Source organism: Diadema setosum, chromosome 13, assembly GCF_964275005.1.
Source record: "Diadema setosum chromosome 13, eeDiaSeto1, whole genome shotgun sequence".
Classification (NCBI taxonomy): Eukaryota; Metazoa; Echinodermata; class Echinoidea; order Diadematoida; family Diadematidae; genus Diadema; species Diadema setosum.
Genome location: NC_092697.1, coordinates 35,197,908 through 35,221,953, shown reverse-complemented (window position 1 = coordinate 35,221,953; position 24,046 = coordinate 35,197,908). Strand labels below are relative to the sequence as shown.

Sequence of the window (24,046 nt, the reverse complement as noted above, 5' to 3'; positions counted from 1 at the left end):
CTCTTTATTTTCAAAACAGTAATGGTTATTTCACTTGATCAAAATTGCACTGTAATATTTGACTGTGAGAAATTTTCATTGCAGTGGTGTTTGAATTTTTATTACAATGTGAAACCAACATACAACCAGACTGTGGCTGACCATATTTCATTCAATCTGATAAGGCACAAAAATGTGAAAAATGGGGGGGGGGGGGGGGCAGCAGTGGTTTGGACTGCTCTCCACTATACCAAGTCAAAAAGAACCATTGCCACAAAGGCATGCATAAAATTTGTTGATAATCCCGTCTATTAAGAACACATAAACCTATGAGAATGGCAGTGTTCGTTTGTTTTGTTTTTTAATACAGTATATCAATGTACTCGTCTATTTCCAAATCACACAATTCTATTTTCTTTGACTTGGTTAGCTTTCTCATCTTTTTTTCTGCATCCGTTCTGTTTGAGCAAAGTAATACATTGTATTTCACATAACCCTGAGTTGATAACAAACTGTTACCACAGAGTACTGTATTGCAATAAGCAGCATGATGCAAAACAACAACAAAGAGAACAACACACAGGGCAAATGGCAACAGAGACTAAGACAGTATCAAATGTCCAGGGCATGTTACACTGCAGCAAGACTGGGAAGCCAGAAAAGTCACCAGAAAGTGGCTACAAACTCCTACACTTCATGAGAGAATCACTGTCTGCCTTTAATGGAGTAGTTAAGTACCATATCTTCTGAGCGATGAGGACCACATCAACAAAGTGTACCTTGTTCATTTCAAATCATTCTGTCACTTCATTACTGTTCCAGGAATATCATCTCTGTTGGGTCAGGGAGGAGTTATGTTTTCATTACCGTTGGTTTGCTTGTTGGTTTGTCTGTGTGCACAATAACTCAAAGAGTTGTAAACAGATTTTGATGAAACTCACAGGAAAGATTGAAAATGACACAAGAACAGAACATAAAATTTTGGTAGTGATCAGGAATTTTTATGGATTTTATGAAGGATTTTTGATATTTTAGCAGGTAGGGTCAATGTACTAGGGAGTTCAAGCTGCGCAGTGCAGCTGAGGGTTGATGATGTAAGAGAAGGCTTTTAATTATTGGAAATCGGGCAATTTCAGTATGCACACGTATAGGTGGAAATCCCTGATCTCTATGGAAGAACAAGATCATTGTGGAAATCAGTGGATTGACAGAGGTCTGCACTCTCAGGAGTGCTTCTCTAGTTTGAAATATATTTCTCAAGTGGAAAAAAGTTTGATTTCTATGTGATGGCTCTGAAAATGGATCTATAATCAAGCTTTTTTAATCAGAAATGTCACTTTCATACTTCACAATCTTCATTCTATACAGAAACAAAATTACATATCACATGATACAAGGATGCAGTGGGCAAACTAATTCTGAAGTGATTATCAGAAAAGCCTGTGCATGCTAGAAAATTTAGGGTTTTTCATATTACCCCCTTTGGCAAGAAAGAATTACACCTCAAAGCTGTTGTTTCTTACATGCTTAGGTTTTACCGGAAGAACTCTCACCAACCCATTTCCTTTGAGAAAATATAACTCTACCTCTATTTCGATGCACACAGCACACTGATAAATTCTTGAAGACATAGTTTTACTTGCCTTCTCTATGTTCCTACTTGAAGATTAATGACTTTGAATTGGAAAGTCATCTACAGAAAAGAAGCACATAGATTTAACAGAGCTTATTCAAACTTAACATCATTCCCGTTGTAGACTAACCATACTATTATACCCTCCTCTATTCTGAAGTTTAAAAACTTTCTTGCTCCTTTCTAAAGGTACGTGAACTAGGGATTCAAAAAGGGGACTGTTAGATGATGTGATGAATCCTGCCATCCTCATTACAAGGAGTAATGATAATAAGCTAGTTAATCATCCATCAACATAGATCACATATTTGCACGCAAGTTTCGGCGGCTAGCAACCAAGCAAACTTTGTGTTTGAAGGATCTGTACGAATACAGGCAAAACCAGCCAAAAACATGCCGAATCACATTATGACCTGAGATTGCTATTACCAGAATATCAACAATTTTTGACATACTCACTGTAACAACCAGCTTTACTTGAACATTAAAACATGGAAGACACAAAACTGTGAGTCTGGATGCAACAGCGCCCTCTTGAGTCCCAGGTCTGTGTACCTTTAACTCAAACAAATCCTCGCTCTGCCCCGTGTCAAACTATGACTGCTATACAGGGGCGGATCCAGGAATTCTGCAAAGGGGAGGTGCCTCTATACAAAATAAAGGGGGGGGGGGGGGCGCACCTGCCCCCATTTTTCTTTTAATTCCTTTTGTTTTAACAAAATATAAAGAGGGGGTGCGCGCCCAGTGCACCCCCCTCTGGATTCGCCACTGCTATAGTACTCCTTAATCGGCCTTGTGAGTTTTCTGTTTCCTTTTTCCCCCTTTCTTAGATTTCCCTCTCTGAGTCTCTCTGGATGTCTGCTTGCCGTGTCCCTGCACGGCGGTCGATGATGACGATGACGATGAGGAAGAGGACCATAACAATGGCGCCTCCGCCCGGTAGACGCTGGCAAACTGCTGGTAGTGGAAGGTGAGCAGGAAGAGGACAAAGTGGCCGCAGGAGATGAGGGAGAGTGAGGACCGGCCAGAGGTCCGGGTAGCGGGGTGGGGGCTGGATGAAGAGGGAGCTGATTGTCAGACAGACGAATCCAATGATGGAAGAAGCAAACTAGTGTGAAAAGAGCAAGAAGAAATCGAAAGTGCCATCAACCTGTGCAAAAGGTATACATCAAACATTACTACTTCAAGAATGCATGAAGGAATGCTGTCAAACAAATTTCCAGACCCAGAGTTCCAAAATATATTCAGTACTCTGTACATGACAATATACCTTTGCACATAGCAAGTATGCTTTGTGTTATAAAATGTATTCATACAATTGGTGGGCAAGACTGATATGCTTGAGTGAATAAATGAATAGATGGAAGGATTCATGAATAAAGATGGATGTAACATATCTTAAAGCAAGGGAGCTTGTTAGAACAGGGTTCCCTGTTACAGTTGCATGATAAAACCATATGATTAATTAATGGTCATGACAATGGTCTCACTGCTAAATTAATATGCCGTATGTCCCCCCCCCCCAAAAAAAAAAAACCCCAAAAAACTAGATATATCGCTACGGCGACTGGTATGCCTCCGCCATAATGCATGGTTCTCCTAATAGCTCTATAGTACAATGTCTTGACAATGTGTGTGACAGTTTCACACAATTGGCAAAATATTAAAATGACAGGTTTGCCACAAATGTGCTGAATGTTCACTTTCCTAGAACTAGGTTCAACTGGATGAATGATTAAAATGTCAGAGTGCAGGTACAGCTTGGGGATCTGATGATTTTTACTTGACTTTTTGACCCTTTTATAAGTTTATGCATTGAGTAATTTTCAAGGTATTAGAAAAAGTATAATTTCAGTATCAATGGGAAATAGCATTATCTAAACCTGGCCTTTGACCTTTGACTTCACAGTTCCAAAGAGAATCACTGTTAGGTTGAACATGCATACATACGTAAGTTTCATGATGATACCTTGAGTTACTTTTGAGATATGGAGGAAAAAGTGCAATTCAGCACTTTCACTTGACCTTTTGACTTTGACCTTTTGGCAAGAAACTTCCCACAGAATATATATTGGGTAATACATGCATACATCAAGTTAAAACAAAAAACAAAAACCTTCAGGCATATTGCATTTTAAGGAAAGTAGTGATATTTTGAGGAGTTGACCTTGACCTTTGACCCCCTGACCTTTGACCTATGACCCCAACTTCCCTAGATAATCACTGCCCATCGGTACAAGCATATATACTAAGTTCATGAAGATACCTTGAACCATTTGCGAGATATGGAGAAAAACATGAAATTTCAATTTTTTTTTTTCACAAAATAACCTGTGACCTTTGACCTTTGACCCTGTGACCCTAAAATCCACACAAAGTATTATCCCCTAAGGATATACCCTCATACCAAGTTTGATGTAAAACCACCTCACGGTTCTTGAGATATCAACAAAAACAAAACGGGACGGACGTACGTACGGACGGACGTACGTACGGACGGACGTACGTACGTACGGACGGACGGACGGACGGACGGAGGACGAACCCGAAAACATAATGCCTCCGGCCACTTCGTTGCGGAGGCATATAAAAAAAAAATTACAACGGGGACCCTCCACAATGATAACTTTGATAATAGTGAATCAATCCAATACAATTTCAGGGTACGAACAATAACTCATTGCCACCATCTTACAGAAAATCCCATTCCATTTACTTCAGTGGTCAAAGAGAAATAAGGAATTTTGTAGAGCATGTCAGGAATCCCTTCCCTCCAAGTTCTGTCTATTGTGTTCACACACAAGAGCATCCAAGTGCTAAACTTTGAAGAATCAGGCTCATGACATGCTTTACAACAATCAACATTTCTCTGTGACTGCTTAACCAAATTGATTGGGGTTTTCTGCAAAATAGAGCTAAGATGTTATATTTTAAGACCCTGAAGTAGCATTTATACAATTTAATCATATTGGGTTTTATCAATGCAAAAATCTGATTGTAACTTGTTTTTGGGACATACTGTATACATGTAGTATATTACCAAAACATAGTGTATAAACCTCATCTACACTTCATTCTCAATGACCTACATCATAACACAATTCTATGTTTCATTAATTGATGCACTTTACATCATCTTTACATGCAGATAACCATCTTTATCAATCAATTTTACCCATTACAGAAAGTTTGTCAATGTGCACAAATGAGTCAAGTTCACAGATTGCATTGCTCAATCTACACTACTGCTAGCATAAAACACATCTTAAATGGTTGTAAAAGCAGTTGTCCTCTAAATTTATTTTCATTTCCTTGCAATAAAACTAAAAATAAAAGAAGTAACAGAAAAAGAGAAATAAAAACAAGTGTAATCTTACAGAAAGGCTGTACATGAAGGAAGGGAGCTTGTTTTTCTCCAGGTGGGTTGACCCATGAACTCTGGTTGATCTTTGACACCACTATGAATAAGGCCACGAGTGCTAGCGTTGGGAGAATTAGACCATCCTTAATCAGCAATGGCAACATGCTGGGGGGGGGGGGGGAGGAAGTAATAAATCAATCGATAAGATTACAAACAACAATAACAATGAAAATACAAAAATTTCGACAAAAACTCCAATAAAAATTGCACGACTACACAATTGATAACACATCACACCACACCCACATTGCTACTGATCAAGTTGAACTTAGGACCCTGCTTAATGAAGGATATAAAGATAATGCAGTTTTCACACTATGCAGTTTTTATGCAGAAGACTTGACAATAATAATTATCTCAACTGTTGCTGCACTAGCTACAATGTCTGTTTTACTCAATGAAGTGCAATGTGTTCATGAATGGGGATTTAAGCTCCTACTTCGAACTTAAATCTCTCCAGAATATGAACTTCGGAGACAGAAAGATAGAGAATGGACTTTGGATAGACAGACCGATAGATAGACGGATAGATAGACAGACAGACAGACAGATAGACGGATAGATAGACAGACAGACAGACAGATAGATGGATAGATACAATAGATAGATAGAAAGATAAATAGGCAGGATAGAGAGATAGATTAACATAGGGATATAGACAGATAGAGAAATTGATAGTCTGATATGACAGATAAATAAATAGATAAAGATAGATGGAATAGACAGATAGATAAACAAATATATTCAGAACAATAAATGAGGGAGAATGAGAAACAAAGAGAAGAGATAAATAAAGAAACATTAGCTAGTCAAATACTATACCTGAAGACTGACACAAACAGGAACCAAGTACATAATAGGGGATGTTCATGGAGAAAAAGACACACCGGTCTGCAAAACAACCAGAGAAGAGAACATATCGACCAAAAGTAAAGATACATTGTACAATAATATTAGATGTATGTAGTCAGCAAATGATCTCCCTTTAAATATACAATGTACTGTAAAATCATAGCAAATATATTTTTTTTATTTCATTCTTTTGCAAATTATGCAACTCGACTAATATTCATCTTTAACCCTAATCAGGCTGGGGGGGGGGGCGGAATCCGCCCCCCCTCGACGTTTCGCGCAATATCTTTGCAACGCGATAAGCTCCCGCCGCGATGTTTCATGACTTTTTTCTTTCAAGTATCGCGCAACTTTTGAGACCCAAATTGTTGCGCCCGCGCGTACCGTTTTGACCCGACGCCCGTTCGAAAAAAATTTGTCAACCCCAAAATTGCTCCAAAACGTGATTTTGTGTACAAATCAAATGCAAATTGTGTTTTTTCAATTAATTCATATAAAAATTCATATGTTCACTTAGAATGGCCGAAATTAATTCATTTTAGCATAATAATGCTTCGAAAAATGTCTGTGACAAATTTTGGCCAAAAAACAAACAAAAACAAAAGGTCAAAAAACAAGGAAATACATAAGAAATTCAAAAAACAATAAAATACATAAGAAATTAATTTCGATACAGATTTTTTTTTATCCTATGTCTCAGAAGAATGATACAAGAAACATTTTAAAAAAGAAATTAGCTTAATTGGAGCATTAATAAGTGATTTAGAGCCCAAAACTGATTTTATGCATAAATTACAATAATTAATTAATATAAAATATAAAAAAATTTTTCGGAGAAAGCAACCATACATTTTGATAGAATACGTCGCGGGCGTCGCGTGTGCCGATTTTCGGCGCAATCGCGCGTTCCATAGGCGAGATCTGAAGGGGGGGCGGAATCCGCCCCCCCCCCAGATATAGCATAGCCAAAAAAGCCCAGCCTGATTAGGGTTAAGAAATCAACAAAATGGTAAAATATAACTTTCCATAATATTAAACAATGTACATTGTCTCATGGTAAGAAATTGTTCACTTTGCTTCTTGAAAATGGTTAAACCCATTTGTTATCTAAAAAATTCTTAACTTCTTATAACTCGTATGAAAGAATTGCCATGCCAGTCCCCCCCCCCCCCCGAAAATAAAAACAGCAACACACAAACATATGCAGCATATTCACTTAATACCACCATGAAGTCATTATAAAATGCTACAAACTCGTTTTCTTCGTGGTATCAGAAACTTAAAACTCACTGTTGGGCAAATCCTCTGCTTCCCATTATGTGATTAAATGCCTTGATTGTAAATGCTAGCTGATCTATGAACTCACTTATTACATGTACAGTTAAACTCGCCTAAGTCGACGTCGCATATGTCGAATAATCGCGCAAGTCGAAGATTTTAAAAAGTCCCGATTTTTCCCCATTGACTTACGTGTATTAATTCACTCACAAGTCGAATTTTTTAAGTCGAATACTCGCCTAAGTCGATGAAATTCCATGAACACTTTCACGGAAAAACCATTGAATTCACTGTGCCTAAGTCGAATAAGATTTTATTGTGCAATAAATCACTGTCAAAATCATGAGACGACAGTTTTTGTTTACATACTATATACCAAAAGAAACTTTGCGTTAAAAACATTAACGTTTCATTTACGCAAGCGGTTTCACCTGAATCGTTATTAACGCAAACTAACGATCGGGAAAATTGACGTTTGTAGTAACGATGAGTAACGATCCCAAGCGCAAATTAACGATGTTTCGTTGACATTAACGATAGTAACGCAAGAACTCACGCGAGATTTTGGTTTCCGTTACCCAGACCTGGTGAAAGGACGACGTATCGCCTCTGCCAAGTGTAGCGATCTATGCCTTTAGCGGAGTCTTTTCGCGAATGGTTAATATGCGACCGGGGTTACCAAAAACGCACGCCGTGCCAACAACAACAACAACAACAAAAGCCGGATGTTTGCCTTCAGTTTTGGAAATGAACAGCGGTAACAATCGGCTCCATAGGATGCTAGAATAAATGTCAGATGTTTGCTCTTAATTTTGGAAATGAATAATGGTAATATTCAAAGTGGATAAAGCGTCTTGCTGGAGGGCAAATATCGGGCACACCGCTCCAGCTCTCAGCTCCAAAGTAGACAACCTACATGTACATTGTACACGTGTATGCGTGGTGTAACTGTAAGTCGATTTTATTTCGACTTACGCACAAGTCGAAACTCGCCTAAGTCGATGTGTTTTGCTCATTCCCGAGAAGATCGACTTATGCGAGTTTAACTGTACGTACATTACATTTGATACAGGCATTGTCAAACTGGCATTTTTGTTCTGGTATATTTCTCACTTCTTACAATATTCAATATATACTCTGCTATGATTTTCATTTCATTCACATATATGCACATTAACCAATTGAGGACGTGTCCCAAGTATACTCGAGGCAGGTGTCTATGGGAAATGCTTGTTGTAGCAAAATCGGCCGGTCCTCAGTGGGTTTAATAGTGGTTCTTTAAGGTGGATGTTCAGGAGCCTCCTAACTATACTCACAGTGCCACCACTAGGATGGTCTTTTCATGCACTTGGTAGGACAGCAGGAAGAATATCAGAGAGCTGTTGATCTGGGGTTAGAAGAGAGACAGAATCATCACAAAACTTGAGTGTCCTGCACACCATTACACATCAATGAAGCTGAGATGGTGAATGAGGCTTCAGCCTACGCACTAACAGATCCTGGGGTCACTAGCAACAGACGCAACCAAATATACAATGCTTAACCAGGGCTGCACACTAACCCATTTTCTCTGCTGGTGCAACCTGTCTGTCGGACCAGTAGGTACCCAGTTTTCCATTTTTTACTGGCCTATTCCTGAAAATGTTACTGGTCCGACGGGGATTTTTACTGGTCAGGGACTGTCGGCCCAGTGCCACTGCACACTGGCACTGGTCCGACGGTCCCTGACCAGTGAAAATTACCATCAGGCCGGCCATTTTGCAGCAATTACAAAATTTACTGGTCCGACATGACCAGTAAAAAAAAAAAAAAAAAAAGAATAGATAAAATAAAGAAAAAAAAATTACATTACTGGGGCTAGTCGAAAAAAGAACAGGACCACTAAATTTTAGGTTTGGACCAGTTAAAAAACAAAAAAACAAACAAACTGGGTATCTAATGGTCCAATTAGAAACAAAGGGTTAGCGTGCAACCCTGCTATACAGTTACCTATTGTAGTGTACAGAAAAAAAGCCAGGAACATACCACATTTCATTCACTCAGTATGTTTAACACAAACCTACTTTGAGCTAACTACATCATTTTTTTTTTTTGTATAGTAAGGATACATGGTAATATATGTGAATTTCTTAAAGGTAGGGGATACCTTTTACAGACCTCCCAAAATGCAGCAAAACATTAAATATGAACCTCAGGGGACTTATTTAGGCCACTGCTGAGAAATTTGGAAGTCAACAGTTATCTACAATTTGAATAATGCACAAAACTCAACTACTCAGTAATTCTGTGTGTCAGCCACACTTAAGCCTTTTTGTTGCAGTCTCCTGTATTTTTTAAAAGTATAAGAGCTGATGTAATAACATATAGAGTGTGTGGCAAGAATGTATATAGAAATGTTTGTAAGTTTTGATGAACTTTCTTCACAAAATATACATGATGGACACACATGCAGTGCATGGGTCTGCAAAGGTACATGTAGCCTAGTAATGTACTGGAATTTACGGTGAGCCCCGAAAAAAATTTAATTCAAAATCTAACAGTCAATAAAAATGTACTAAATGTTACCTTCCACTTTCAATACTTTATGGGAGTTTCTAAAATGATACTCTCTTCAACATACCACTGTATTTATACAACTCTTCATTTAAGGCATGCAAATGGGATTCCCTACCTTTAAGCCGCAAGTAAATTGCTCAACAAAGGCAGTTGTAACAAGACAGTGACCTTACCAAGGCATACTTGAATTTCTGGATGGAAGGCCGTAGGAGGACGTCAAGGGATGAGGGGAGAAGGCACACCAGTGTTGAGATAAGGCTTAGCTTGAGGAGGACATCCTGGGAGAACTGGTTTCGAAGCTTGACGAGTATGTTGAGAGAACACCAGACGTTGGATACCTTATCCTGAAAGAGGCAGAATTGGTGCGGCAACAATGAGGCAATCACGGGTGGGATGAGTGGTGTTTAAGTGTGTCTGTCTGTTTATACATGTGTGTGGATCTTGTCCTAATTTCAAGGTATTTGTGTTATACAAACCCGAGTCCAATCATGTGATACTTGTTGAGGGACAGGTAGAGAAATGAGGTGACCCACAAACAAAAGGAAGACAATGAAGAAGGCGAACAAGAACAGCAAGATCAACAAAAACCACAGAAGCGTTAATCCAATCACCAAACAAAGTACAAAAAAGAAAACAAATTTCAGCAACACGCCTCACAACTTGTTGGCAAAAGTGGCAGAATTTAAGATGCTTTACGATCTTTTTGTAAACTGTGTGGCCCTCTATGCAATTGGTGTGTTGTACTGTGAAGCAAAGATTGAGAAATATAATTATAGTAACACTTTGCTGCAACAATTACAATTATATGAATCCATTCGCTATTCTGCATTCAGGCAAAAGAAATGTTCTCCCTTCAACTACGAGCGGAGAGTACTGATGATAATACAGTGGAAGTCTTTGAGGTCGGGCTCACCTCAAAGAGACCCCTGGCAAAGGGGAAAATCCTGTGCAGGACTTGGAAGATCTGGGCGCGGTCCGTAATGAAGGGGGACCAGCAGAGGGCGAATGCTGCCACAGTAAAGACACCGATCTTGATCAGTCTCCACGGGCTCAGGGGCCGGAGGCAACTCCCGAGCAGGAAGCAGAAGAAGGGAAGGGCGTGGTAGAGCTCCATCTGTTTGTAGTTGAGGGCGAAGACGAATGCCACCGCTCCTAGCAGCTCATGGTTGGTAGCCATGGCAACGACAGCCCACAGTGTTAGTCCCAGACTTACGTTGTTGAATCTGGAGTTGGCGAGTGTCAAGTTCAAATGGGGTCGAGCACAGAATTTCTACATTTAACCCATGGACACCTGCCAGAGTTATACCTGGGACTAGTCTTCAACAGGTTAAAATCTTTTCACAAATTTACAGGGAGCAAGTGACATACGAGCACATAGCTGGGTTGAAATCAGCTTTTAATCATAATTTTGCTCTACCTAGACTCACTTTGCCACTGTTGTAATGAGTTTATGCAAGTTCAACATTTTTATCTCATATTCACTTGTGGAAAAAGTCTTCAAAATTTCATGAGCATGGACACAAGATATGTGTATGACATATGCAGTGCTTGATGATTTCATAATAGTTTAGGTTGTGAAATCAGCAGTCACATCAACGGAAAATATGCAAGACTCCACTGTCCAAGAACATTTAACTGCAATAAGGTGGTCATCCTCTATGAATGTTAGTTAATTTGAATGACAAAAGAAACATATCAGAAAACATATCTTGTTCCATATTTTCATAAGATTTTAGGAGATCCATCGTTAAAATGACACATTGAGACTGAATCTTTTGATGCACACAATGAAACGTTTACATAAAAAGTTTGAATGCACAAGTTATCAATATCATGTGACATGAATGTTTTGGCATGTTGTACAATTCTTGTATAATCATTCTCAGTACCGGTATTTGACATGGTGGGCCAGAGATGGGTCATTGAGAGGAAATACCAGGGTCAGAAAGTGGACGACCACAGAAAGGATACTGGAAGTGACCATAGTCAATGAGGATGAGGCCTGGATAGAGGAGAACACAGGATGCCGAGACCAAACGCTGGACATTGGACTGACCCTTCACTGCCCAGAAATAATATGCCAAGACTGCTGGAATGTAGACTAGCAGGTCAGCTACCAGTACTGGAAATGAATTTGAGAAAGCACAGATAGTGTATTGGGATAGCGCTATTGACACGAATGTTAGATATCAAACCATTTATTTACTGTAAAAATGAAAAAATTTGCTCATTCTAGAAGAAGATGAAGTTTGCACGTTTTGAATTTTGCAGCACAATGGCAAATTTACGAGAAATTTGATGCCATAAAAAGGCAGCTGTTGATTACACACTAGCAGTGAATAAACCATGCGCCAAGTGCATACTAATGCCTCATGCACAACCATTCTTCCACTTTGCAGGACTGCTGGTCCTTTGATTTTCTGTGCAGAAAGAGACAATTTAATGGAGCAGATATAACTAGGAGCAATGCCACAGCAGCGATGCTTCAATTTCTGTGCCGCTGTCTCACCTACTAAAATATATCAACTCTGGACATTCCTCTCTGGAATTACAGTTTTAACATTTAATTTTGAGTAAAATATGCAATATTCTTTGACCTTTGATCATACATGTACAGGTTATGCTCAAAATACAATTAGCATATCAACACCTCATGTGTTTAGCATACCTGGCACTGGTACCAGAAAACTTCCCTACATGGTTTTGCTTACACTGTAACTCACCCTTCGGGGTTTGAGGCATAAAAATTGGGCTCACCTGTGTACCTCATGAACAACTTGTGGTGGTAACTTTCGTGACCTCTTGAGTTGTGCAGTGTCACCCAGTTAGGGTTTATCTTATCAGCTCTATGAGAAAAAAAAAATGGGGAAAAAGAATGGGTAAATTATTAGTAAAAAAAAAGGCACTATAAAACACACTTCTAAATGTCAACTTGAAAATCTCGACATCAAGTTGTACTGACATTAGTGGACAATGGAATCATGTTTTTCATTGGGCTGATATTCACCCGAAACAAAGTTTAACAATAATGCAGCCCAGGCAAAGTTCATTTACACACAATGTAGCTTACATACATAATGGTCAAACTATCCTCTCACTTATATTAGTCACTACATAATGAACAAGGCAAGTGCCGTAATGTGTCTCGCCCACAAACGTACAACACCTTTTTTTTTTTTTAATTTTGTTCACACATGGACCTATGGATCAAAAGTTAGGAGTCATAATTAAATGCACAGTACATTGGGCCCTAAAAGTTCATTGACCCCTGCCTGTGACCTTTGACCTTGTGGTGACCATCAACTCCCCAAGGTACATCTATCATCCAAGTTTGGTCACAAATAGACTTACGGATCAAAAGTTATGACCCATAATCAAAACGCGCCCTAAAAACTTGACATTGGGCCCTAAAAGTTCATTGACCCTGTCTGTGACCTTTGACTTTGTGGTGACCATCGACTCCCCAACGTACATCTACCATCCAAGTTTGGTCACAAATAGACTTACGGATCAAAAGTTATGGTCCATAATCGAAACACGCCCTAAAAACTTAACATTGGGCCCTAAAAGTTCATTGACCCCTGCCTGTGACCTTTGACCTTGTGGTGACCATCAACTCCCCGAGGGACATCTACCACCCAAGTTTAGTCACAAACGGACTTATGGATCAAAAGTTATGGTCCATAATCAAAACGCGCCCTAAAAACTTAACATTGGGCCCTAAAAGTTCATTGACCCCTGCCTGTGACCTTTGACCTTGTGGTGACCATCAACTCCCCAAGGGACATCTACCACCCAAGTTTAGTCACAAACGGACTTATGGATCAAAAGTTATGACCCATAATCGAAACGCGCCCTAAAAACTTAACATTGGGCCCTAAAAGTTCATTGACCCCTGCCTGTGACCTTTAATCTTGAGGTGACCTTCACACTTGGTAAAAGGTAAAACTTTGTATGACCACTCTTTCCTCCAAGTTTGATTCAAATTGAAGCCCAGAGTACAGAGTTATTCAAGTTTTTATAGCATTACGGACAGATGACGGACGGACGGACGCCGCAGGCGATCCTTTAGTCTCCCCTCACCTCCGGTGGGCTTGACAAAAATGAAGACCACATCAGACATCAAGAACACTCAGTGCCCATGTTTCATATCATTAATGGTGATAATGATAACAGAGTCTTCTGATGCACTGTGCCTATCACACAGTGACACTAATGGTGTAGGTGGGCAAGACATCTTTTTAATATTGCTCTATTTGAAAAGAGTCACAATATACATGACAGCTTCTTCCTAAATGAATACTAAATTTTATAGTAATAATTAATTTTCGGGTGCTGCTCCATGATTATGGAATTTAATATCACAACACTTTTGTCAGTCTCCCACACTGCCTTCTCTAAAATCCTCCTTGAAGATTAATTTATTAGTAAACATGTCTTTCTAGACTGTGTATATTTACTTACACAGCTTATATTGTGTGTTGACGTTAAATATGTTTGTCTGTTTGTTTTTCTGTCATCTTGAGTGTAATTTGTTACTATGCATTTTTTTTTTGTTGTTTTTTTGCCGGGGGGGGGGGGGGGGTTGGAAAATAGATACTTGGTAATTGTACAGTACATTAATTTGCTGTAAGTCATTATATTACTAAAGCATGGGAGTTACTGAAACAAATATGTTTTGAGCTCTATCTTAAAAGGGAGGACTGATCTCGATTCTCAGTTTCAAAGGCAATGAGTTCCAGAGAGAAGAACGAGACTGGGAGAAAGCTCTGTTGCCACATGAATGATGTGTGTGGGGATCTCGAAGTGTATCAGCAGTAGATGAATGAAGATATTGAGTTGGATTTTATTGAAGCAGCAGTTACTGAAGGCAGCTTGGTGCTACAAAACAAACTTACACATATCCACAGAGCCAGCTGTGGTAGGCGGTGAGAGGCGGATAATCCAAGCCCCAGTACTGGAGGTCATTGTCCGTTGTATTGTGGTACCTATAGGGAAATATTGTTTAACAGTCAAGGCTTGAAATTAGCCTTTTCTCATTGTGTCATACACCAATAATGTTAATCTCCAAGAGCAGTAGAATGACAGAAAAAAATACAAGATTTGAAGGTGATTAAAGTTGACTGTGAGTAATAAAGTAATGATAAGAATTGATATAACACATTGATAATGTTAGTACATGAAGCAGTAATAATGATAATGATAGTGTTTATAATGAAGAAATGGAAATCTTCACAAATATTATTAGTTACCCCCTGCTTGTTCACAAAATACGGGCAAATATCTACGGTCTGGTGCCATATTCCATGAGGCCGGAGGTAACGATTTTATCTTTTAGCATAAGTGCTAACCTTCTTCTCGCTGATTTCCCCTCGTGAATGATGTTGAAATCGCTGGCTGTCAGCCATGACCATGTTGACTTAGGCCTATGTCCGTGTCTCACGAGCTGATTACTGTATGCGCGCATACAAATACTTTACGTACACGCCATAAGATACTGTAGTAGCAGTTGATAGCATAGCCAGATATAAAGGCAAAGACAGCAGCGCGTCTAGCTAGCTAGCTCAGGCAAAGGCGCACATCACCGGAGACGCGCTGTCTTTGAAGTTGCTGTTGTCAGTATGTTGTCGTTTATCAAGCGTCTAGTGGTCTCAGGTTATGTGCGTAATACGCTTGAGGACCGCGCATGGCCATTTGTTTTGTACAGGATTAGTGCGCACTTTCCTATTATAAGCGTCTTTGGTTCACGCGCAGCTAGCTGTGTGATATCATGACGTCATATCACGGAATACGGAATATATTCAGTGGTGGATATAGCGCATGCGCACAATATGACCTTATCACGGAATACGGGATATATTCAGTGGTTGATTGACCAATTAGATTACAGAATTCACGATCACTAAAAGATAAATTTTCCTACTGCAGCTCTACATATACAAACTGTAAAAACAATTCATCCAACTCGGGACAAGCAAAAGATGTAACTGTAAACTGCAAAGGCTGACATTCATTACCGAATATATTTACTTTCAATCCCGTTGCTACCAGCAACTGGAATAAATGCAGGAGCTGACATGAAACATCGCAATTTGAATGGGAGTGTCGAATAACAAAAAGATTGCTGCCCTCTGTTGACAAGAGACTCACCAGTCACTGATAGGCAGGTGGTATGTGATTTCCATCCAGTGTCTCTGTGCTTCGTAGTCCCCAAACATGGGAGGCTTCCCGGCTCCTGGAAGAGGAAATACACCACTGTTGAGAGCGATTTGTTTGCTCTGACGCTAAATTAATTGGTTCAAGAATGCAATTTGAACTAGAAATGACGCTATGGCGACAGATGCCTCCGCCATAATGCATTATTTTCCCAATAGGTGTATAGTACAATGTCTTCACAATGTGTAATGACAGCTTCACATAACTGGCAGAAATATCTGGAATGTTCACTTTCCACGAACTGGGTTTGCTATAATTGTCTATTAAAGAGTGCAGGTACGCATATTTGGGGAATTGAAAATTTTTACTTGACTTCTGACCGATCTTATTATAAGTTTGTATGCATTGAGTATAATTTTCAAGGTATGAAGAAAGAGTGTAATTACAGTACAAAATATATCTTCTTTTTTTTTGCATTTAAACCTGACCTTTGACCCTTAACATTTTACCTTTGACCTTCTGGCTAGAAATTTCCAAGAGAATCTCCATTAAGTAATACATGTACATTTATATTAAATTTTAAAACTAATAATGCAATCATTGCATGAGGAAAATAGTAACATTTTGAGGAGTTGAACTTGACCTTTGACCCCTGACTATTGACCCATGACCCCTAAATTCCCTAGATAATCCCTGCCAGTCAGTACATGCATATATGTACCAAGTTCCATGAAGATACATTGAACTATTTGCGAGAAAAGTGATATTGCAACATTTTCACCTAACCTTTGACCTTTTGACCTTTGACGTTATGACATGAAACTCTCTCTGGATAATCTTTACGCAGTAGTACATGTCTACACAAAGTTTCAAGAAAATAACTGCGGGCATTGCACAGATATGGGGAAATAGCAACATTTTTAGCATTTGACCTTGACCTTTTGACCTTTGACCTCTTGCCAATGTCACTAAAATCTACTCAACTAATTGTCCCATCGTACATCATCCTTGGACCAAGTTTGGTGAAAGCTGCTTCATCCAGTTTTGAGATATCACGTAAACAGATAAATTTTAGGATTTGACCTTGATCTTTGACCTTTGACCTCTGTCTGATTTCACTGAAAAACTAATCAAGTAATTGTCCCATCATACATCATCCTCCAAGAAAGTTTGGGGAAATTTGCTCCATCAAGTCTTGAGTTATCGCGTAAACGGATACAATTTCATGATTTGACCTTGACCTTTGACCTTTGACCTTTAGCCGATTTCACCCAAAATCTAATCAAATCATTGCCCCATCATACTTCATACTTGGACCAAGTTTGGTAAAATTCCATTAAATATTACTCAAGTTATCGCGTAAACGAAAGCGGACGGACGTACGTACGGACGGACGGACAACCCGAAAACATAATGCCTCCGGCACCACTTCGTGGCGGAGGCATAAAAATTATGATAGAGGCCTATGGATAGTACATTGGTTTGTCTTCTGAATATTAGAACAGAACAAGAAAAAAAAAAAAGAAATTTGTACATACAGGTACCATTTAGTAGTTCAACCAAAAAAAAAAAAAAAAATATATTATAATACAGGTGGGTCTACATATTGTGTAGTAACATACTCTGAAGTACAGAGATGGGCATCTGAGAAAACTTTAAAATTCTTTAGTGGCTGAATTGGTTGACTGTATGCAAAAGTATGCAGTAAACTAATTGCTGCACTTGCTTTCTGTTAAATTACACAGTCACAAAAAGACACTGATGGGGCAATTGTGAAGAGCGCAGTGTGAGACAATAATACTGTAACAGTGGTTATTTTCGCATGGGTAATTTTTCATGCTCGGCTGGATAAGATGAATTCTGCGGAATCAGGACATTTATTAATGGACCATATGATGTGCATTTTCACGCCAGTTTCTGATCGTGCAAAAATTTCCACTTTTACAGTATATGTCTCCTTCAGTTCATTGCATTGATGTGAAATCAGAAATCAGCAAAGTGATCATGAACAGTAGGTTGTCTCATTAAGCCATTCTCTGTATGAGTAACTATACTTGGGAGGTGAGACTTCTTAAATTTAGTTTTCACCTCCCTGCTCTGACTGCAGAATTCAACATATAAGCCAATCAACACATTCTTTCCAGAGACATTCTTGCTGGGATGAGAATGAAATTCTTCTCTGAAATCAAAATGTCCAAACTATTGTTTCAGAATGTTAACCCGTTGAGGATGAGTCCCGAGTATACTCGGGCAGGTGTCTATGGGAAATGCGTGTTGTAGCAAAATCAATCTGTCCTCAACGGGTTAATAATGAATAATGAATAAATATTAATATTAAACGGCTACAGGTTAGGTAACTGTGACCAGCCCGAACGCAATGTTAAGGAGCACCCGGGGCCAGGGTTACTACAGCCTTACAGGGTAGGGAGGGGTAAACAAGCAAGCATTATTCTAGACAGAACGATCTGTCTGTCCGGAGGAGTCTTTTATTTTTTTCTACATTATCGCTCTCCTCCGGTATGGAGGCAGTGGCGTATTGAGGGAAAACGGTGCCAGGGACAAGCACGAAAATTGCGCCCCTAATTTCTGAAAAAGTGTTCAACCCCAACCCCATCCCGGTAGGGACTTTAAAAAAAGTCCACATGATATAATAATGCTTTTTCAAGCACTTAAAAGGGGTCTTTTGAGGGTGATTTAAATGTAATAAATTTTTGTACTTCAGCTTACAAAACATGGAATTCTTGTCATTTTTGGATTATTGTTCTTATCTTGTTTGATTTGGCTTTTCTGCGCCCCCCCCCCCGCATGTTCGAAAACCGTTGGCGCCCTCTTTTGATCCAATCGGTGATCGCTTCAGAACGAAAGAAATTGCAGCCGCTGCGCCGTGTAAACATTTTGCCTGCTAAATATAAAATGACATGTGTGAACACAATAGACATTGTCATTTTGTCCGCGTCATCATCACGTTTTGTTCTTATCTTGTTTGATTTGGTTTTCTGCGCCCCTATCCCCACCCCTGTATGTTTGAAGCCGTTGGCGCCCTTTCTTGATCCGATCGGCGATCGCTTCAGAACGAAAGAAATTGCAGCCGCTGCTCCGTGTAACATTTTGCCTGATAAATATAAAATGACATGTGTGAACACAGACATTGTCATTTTGTCCGCATCATCATCATGTTTTGTTCTTATAGCATATCATGTTTGATTTGGTTTTCTGGACCCCCCCCCTCCCCACCCCACCCCCCCCCCCCCTCCGTCTGAGCGAGGTTTTTTTTCTTTTTTTTCTTTTTTTCCCCGTTTTTGGCGCCCTCAAGGAGTGGCGCATGGGTCACGTGCCCCCTTGCCCCCCCCCCCCCCCACTAGATACGCCACTGCATGGAGGGGATTCCGTGAAGCCATACGGAGTCTTCGCTCCGCGCGGAACATAAATTACCCCCGACTTGACCAGATACAGACTGATCTTACGCCAGGTATTGTTATGTTGTTCCCAACCTGAAACACTAAACAGATTACACCCTTGGCTTTGTAATTGTATTCATGGTCTCAATATCCTGAGCCATCACTTTAATTTGATACAGTTGCATTAAATATGCCTCTCCAATCCCCAAAGGAAAAGAAAAATAAAGAAAAATCTAACGTTAATTTGGAGGTGGGCTTTAATTTACAGTCAACGCGACAGCCGTTCAGCAAATAAAAAATAACGGTCCCATGTACTTGTTTCTGTGTACTGCAAATTATCAATCATCACAGCAAAACAATTTCCTCCACGTTCCACACGATAGCACTAAGTTTATAGGAAGATTGTAAAGATGGTATGTAAACTTACCGGAGTATGGACTTAGTGAGACCGACCATCGTGTTGCCACAGCAGCGGTGATAATCACTAAATTGACTAATCTTGCCGACTCCATTCTCCCTGCAACTCCATACAACTCATACAGCAGCATTCAGCGCTAACGTTGTTACGTTGCGTATGGCGTGCGATGCGTCTGCTGACACGTACGTACACGTGTGTGGATGGAATGTCTCCACCCACCGCCCCCCCCCCCCCCCCCACCACCACCATGTTACTATGTACCACCACGGTACCACCACGACCATCGCCACTGGGCGCCACCACCACTGCTGCTGCCCAACCATTTAGGGCGAGGGCTAAATCCAATACTAGTAGTTCATTTAATACCCACTCAAAAGTTGTACAATACCATTTCTGACAACGTACGATAAGAAACATGGCGCATCACTCTCCCTCCCCAGATAATAAGTTAATACCATCCCTGCTGTATGGTCCTCTTCCCTCGAATCGTCAAAGTTATCATATTCCACCACATGTCTTTCTTATCCTTGGCATGTATTGCATTCTGCAAGAGGTTTAAAGGGATCGTATAGTTTTGGTTGAGACCTATTTTTTTATTTATTTATTTTTTTTTACATTTTAACATTGTTTTTAACATTGTTTCGGTGAGATAATGAAAAGCCTCTCATGAAAATTGTGACGTGAAAGAGCATGTAATTCCAAGTGGAATTCAACCTTTATTTGATGTAAATATGTTTTGAACTGGCCGAGATATCTAAAACAGAGTGATCCTAATAAAAGATAGGACACACCTTTTATTATGATCGCTTTGTTTTACATTGTTTTTGGATGTCTTGGCCATTTCAAAGCCGATTTTCATCAAATGAACTTTGCAACCTTCTTAGAATGGCAACGCTCTATAAGTGGTTTCTTGGTATCTCCACCAATACTATACCATCCCTTTAATATGCCATTTTTATTGTTTATTTCATGTTAACACCAGTAACACTCTTTTCATCTCTAATATCAACGGGTATGATATACGCGGTTTCACTTCATCTATCAGGGTATGTAGGCCTACAGTTTTGGTTGAGAACATGAGGATTCAGGTTTCAACTTTTTGCAAGATAATTAAAAACACTTATATAAGATGAAGAGCATACAATCCTAAAAAGGAATTCAAAGTTTATTTGATGAAAATCGATTTTGAAATGGCTGAGAAATCCAAAAACAAAGAGGTGCTATAGGCCCCCTAAAGGTGGGACCCACCTTTTCTTAGGACCACCTTGTTTGCTTTGTTTTTGGATATCTCAGCCATTTCAAAACTGATTTTCATCAAATAAAATTTCAGTTCCTCTTAGAGTTGCATGCTTAATTTCACTTGGAGTGGGTTTTCATTATCTTGCAGGAAGTTAAAACCTGAATCCCTATCTCAACCAAAACTACATCATTCCTTTAAGATTTAATCAGACAAACAGAACCACGTCAGTGCCTAAGCGTAATCAACCTATATGAGATTAGATACTACTTTGATTACAAGTGATATAAATAAATAAAAAAAAAGCTACCACACATTTTCATTAAATAATGATATTGCAGTGGCGGATCCAGAGGGGGGAGCATCGGGCGCTCGCCCCCCTCTTTATCTTTGGTTAAAACAAAAGAAATAAAAAGAATAAAATGAGGGAGGGGGTTGGGTGCACCCCCTTTAACCTTGCAAAGGCGCCTCCCCTTTACGGAATTCCTGGATCCGCCCCTGTATTGCACAGTTAAAACCACATAGGCAACGGCGTAAATCCGTACTGAGGAGTGGGGGGATAGTCACCATCACCACGATTACAAGCCCATAACCGGAACGGGGGGGGGGGGGGGGGGGGGGGAGAAGCTTGGTGCCCCCCCCCCCCACACACCCACACACACTTTACCAGGGACCGGATGTCCCACTCTTTTGCATGAAATATAAAGTGGAAGGAAAGTGGCAGCAAAAATATGAAGACTTTTTGTTCTTGTTGCTTTTTTTTTTTTTGCTTGTCAGATGACTATACTTTTCGCTTTGGAAATTAGGGGGGGGGGGGCCGCGCCGGGCGCAAACTGCTATTAATCACTGGCAGCAACATCAGGAGAATGGCATAGCGGTCAAATGCGAGCGAGCGGAGCGAGCGAGCTTGAAAGTTTTGACATTTTACAGTCCAAAGACTGCCGTTTGTGGCTGTATTTTTCGCTTTGGAAATTAAGGGGGACACACCGGGCAAAACTGCCGGCAATTACTGGCAGCAACATCAGGAGAATAGCATAACGAATAAATGCGAGCGAGCGAAGCGAGTGAGCTTGAAAATTTTGATATTTTACAGTCCCCTAAATTGTCCTTTGTGCTGTATTTTTTCGCTTGGAAACAAAGGGGGCGCACCGGACGAAAACTGCTGGCAATTACTGGCAGCAACATCAGGAGAATGGCATAATGATTAAATGCGAGCGAGCGAAGCGAGCGAGCTTCAAATTTTCACATTTTACAGTCCAAAAACTACCGTTCGTAGTTATATTTTTCGCTTTGGAAATTAAGGGGGACCGCACTGGGCGCAACTGCTGTCAATCACTGGCAGCAACATCAGGAGAATGGCATAGCGATTAAATGCGAGCGAGCGGAGCGAGCGAGCTTGAAAATTCTGACATTTTAGAGTCTAAAAACTGCCGTTTGTAGCTATACTTTTTCGCTTTGAAAATTAAAGGGAGCCGCACCGGGCGCAACTGCTGGCAATCACTGGCAGCAACATCAGGAGAATGGAATAGCGGTTAAATGCGAGCGAGCGGAGCGAGCGAGCTTGAAAATTTTGACATTTTACAGTCCAAAGACTGCCGTTTGTGGCTGTATTATTCACTTTGGAAATAAAGGGGAGCACACCGGGCGAAAACTGCTGGCAAGTACTGGCAGCAACATCAGGAGAATGGCATAATGATTAAATGCGAGCGAGCGAAGCGAGCGAGCTTCAAAATTTTCACATTTTACAGTCCCAAACTACCGTTCGTAGCTATATTTTTTGCTTTGGAAATTAAGGGGGGGGGGGGGGGGCGCACCGGGCGCAACTGCCACTGCTTTCAATCACTGGCAGCAACATCAGGAGAATGGCATAATGATTGAATGCGAGCGAGCTTCAAAATTTTCACATTTTACAGTCCCAAACTGCCGTTCGTAGCTATATTTTTCGCTTTGGAAATTGAGGGGGGCGCACCGGCCGAAAACTGCTGTCAGTCACTGGCAGCAACATCAGGAGAATGGCATTATGGTTGAATGCGAGCGAACGAGCGAGCTTTAAAATTTTGATATTTGACACTCCAAAAACTGCCGTTTGTAGCTATGTTTTCGCTTTTGTTTGTCCCACTTTTATGGGAGAACCATCCCCCCCCCCTCCCCCCGATCGACGCCTCTGCATATCAGGGTGCTTTTGGTAAGTGAAAGATCTGCTGCACACTCTTTGATGAATTAGGGATATATACGTCAATGTCAAAAGTGTACAAAGTTTATCGAAAGGGATCCTGTATAGCGGAGCTTTTGCATGCTTATGATTGCAATACAACGATCTGGTGTATAGTTCTGGGGATATTTGGACAATTTTCCATTAAGAAAGTTCGAGATTTGTCCTCATCTCGGGAATTGCTTGGGGGATAAATGATTTGTCTGCCTAAACACTTCCAAAGGGGCAGGGCAAATGCCCCTTTGCCCCCCCCCCCCCCCGAGATAGATTTGACGCCCCTGATCTTCCTGGGAATGCCCATAGATGTATCCTGACTGAGTAATCAGTCACTGTCGTTTCTCAGGAATGATTCAGGAAATGGAGGGGGTTCAATTATGACGATATAGTTTTTGTTATTGTTTGTTTGTTTCGTACATATTTTGCAGATGGTCCCCAGTTACTCGCGTCATAGCATGTTTACATGTAGGCCTATACTATTTGACGTTGTCAACGTCTGCGCCATACCTTACAGTGACTGTATGTCGATGTTACTTTCTTCGCGAGCGAGCGAAGCGAGCGAGCGCTTGAGAAAATTATGTATACATTTTCCTTGTAGAATACTGTTCAGCTATGTTACCTGTCTGAAGGCCGGCGTACAAACGTCATGCAATAATTATGTCAAAATTGTTACAATCACATTTCTGCTTCCTCCATTTTTTTCCTCAAAATTCAGGGGGGGGGGGATGATTGTACAGGCCATCCCCCCCTCCTCCATTTCAGGGGGGGATATATCCCCCCCATCCCCCCCGGGATTTACGCCCATGCACATAGGCCTCTTGAACGATGATGAGATGATCGGGTGTCAAAATCTTTCATTAGTGTGGATACATGAAAATAAAACTAAAGTTTTGTTTTGGCAGGTTATTT

The 24,046-nt window shown here is 40.3% G+C and overlaps 1 pseudogene; it reads right to left on the bottom strand.

The window, feature by feature from the left end:
• Positions 1-2,381: 2,381 nt before the first annotated feature.
• LOC140236621 (dolichyl pyrophosphate Man9GlcNAc2 alpha-1,3-glucosyltransferase-like) lies at positions 2,382-19,785 on the bottom strand (annotated as a pseudogene).
• Between the last annotated feature and the right edge of the window lie 4,261 nt (positions 19,786-24,046).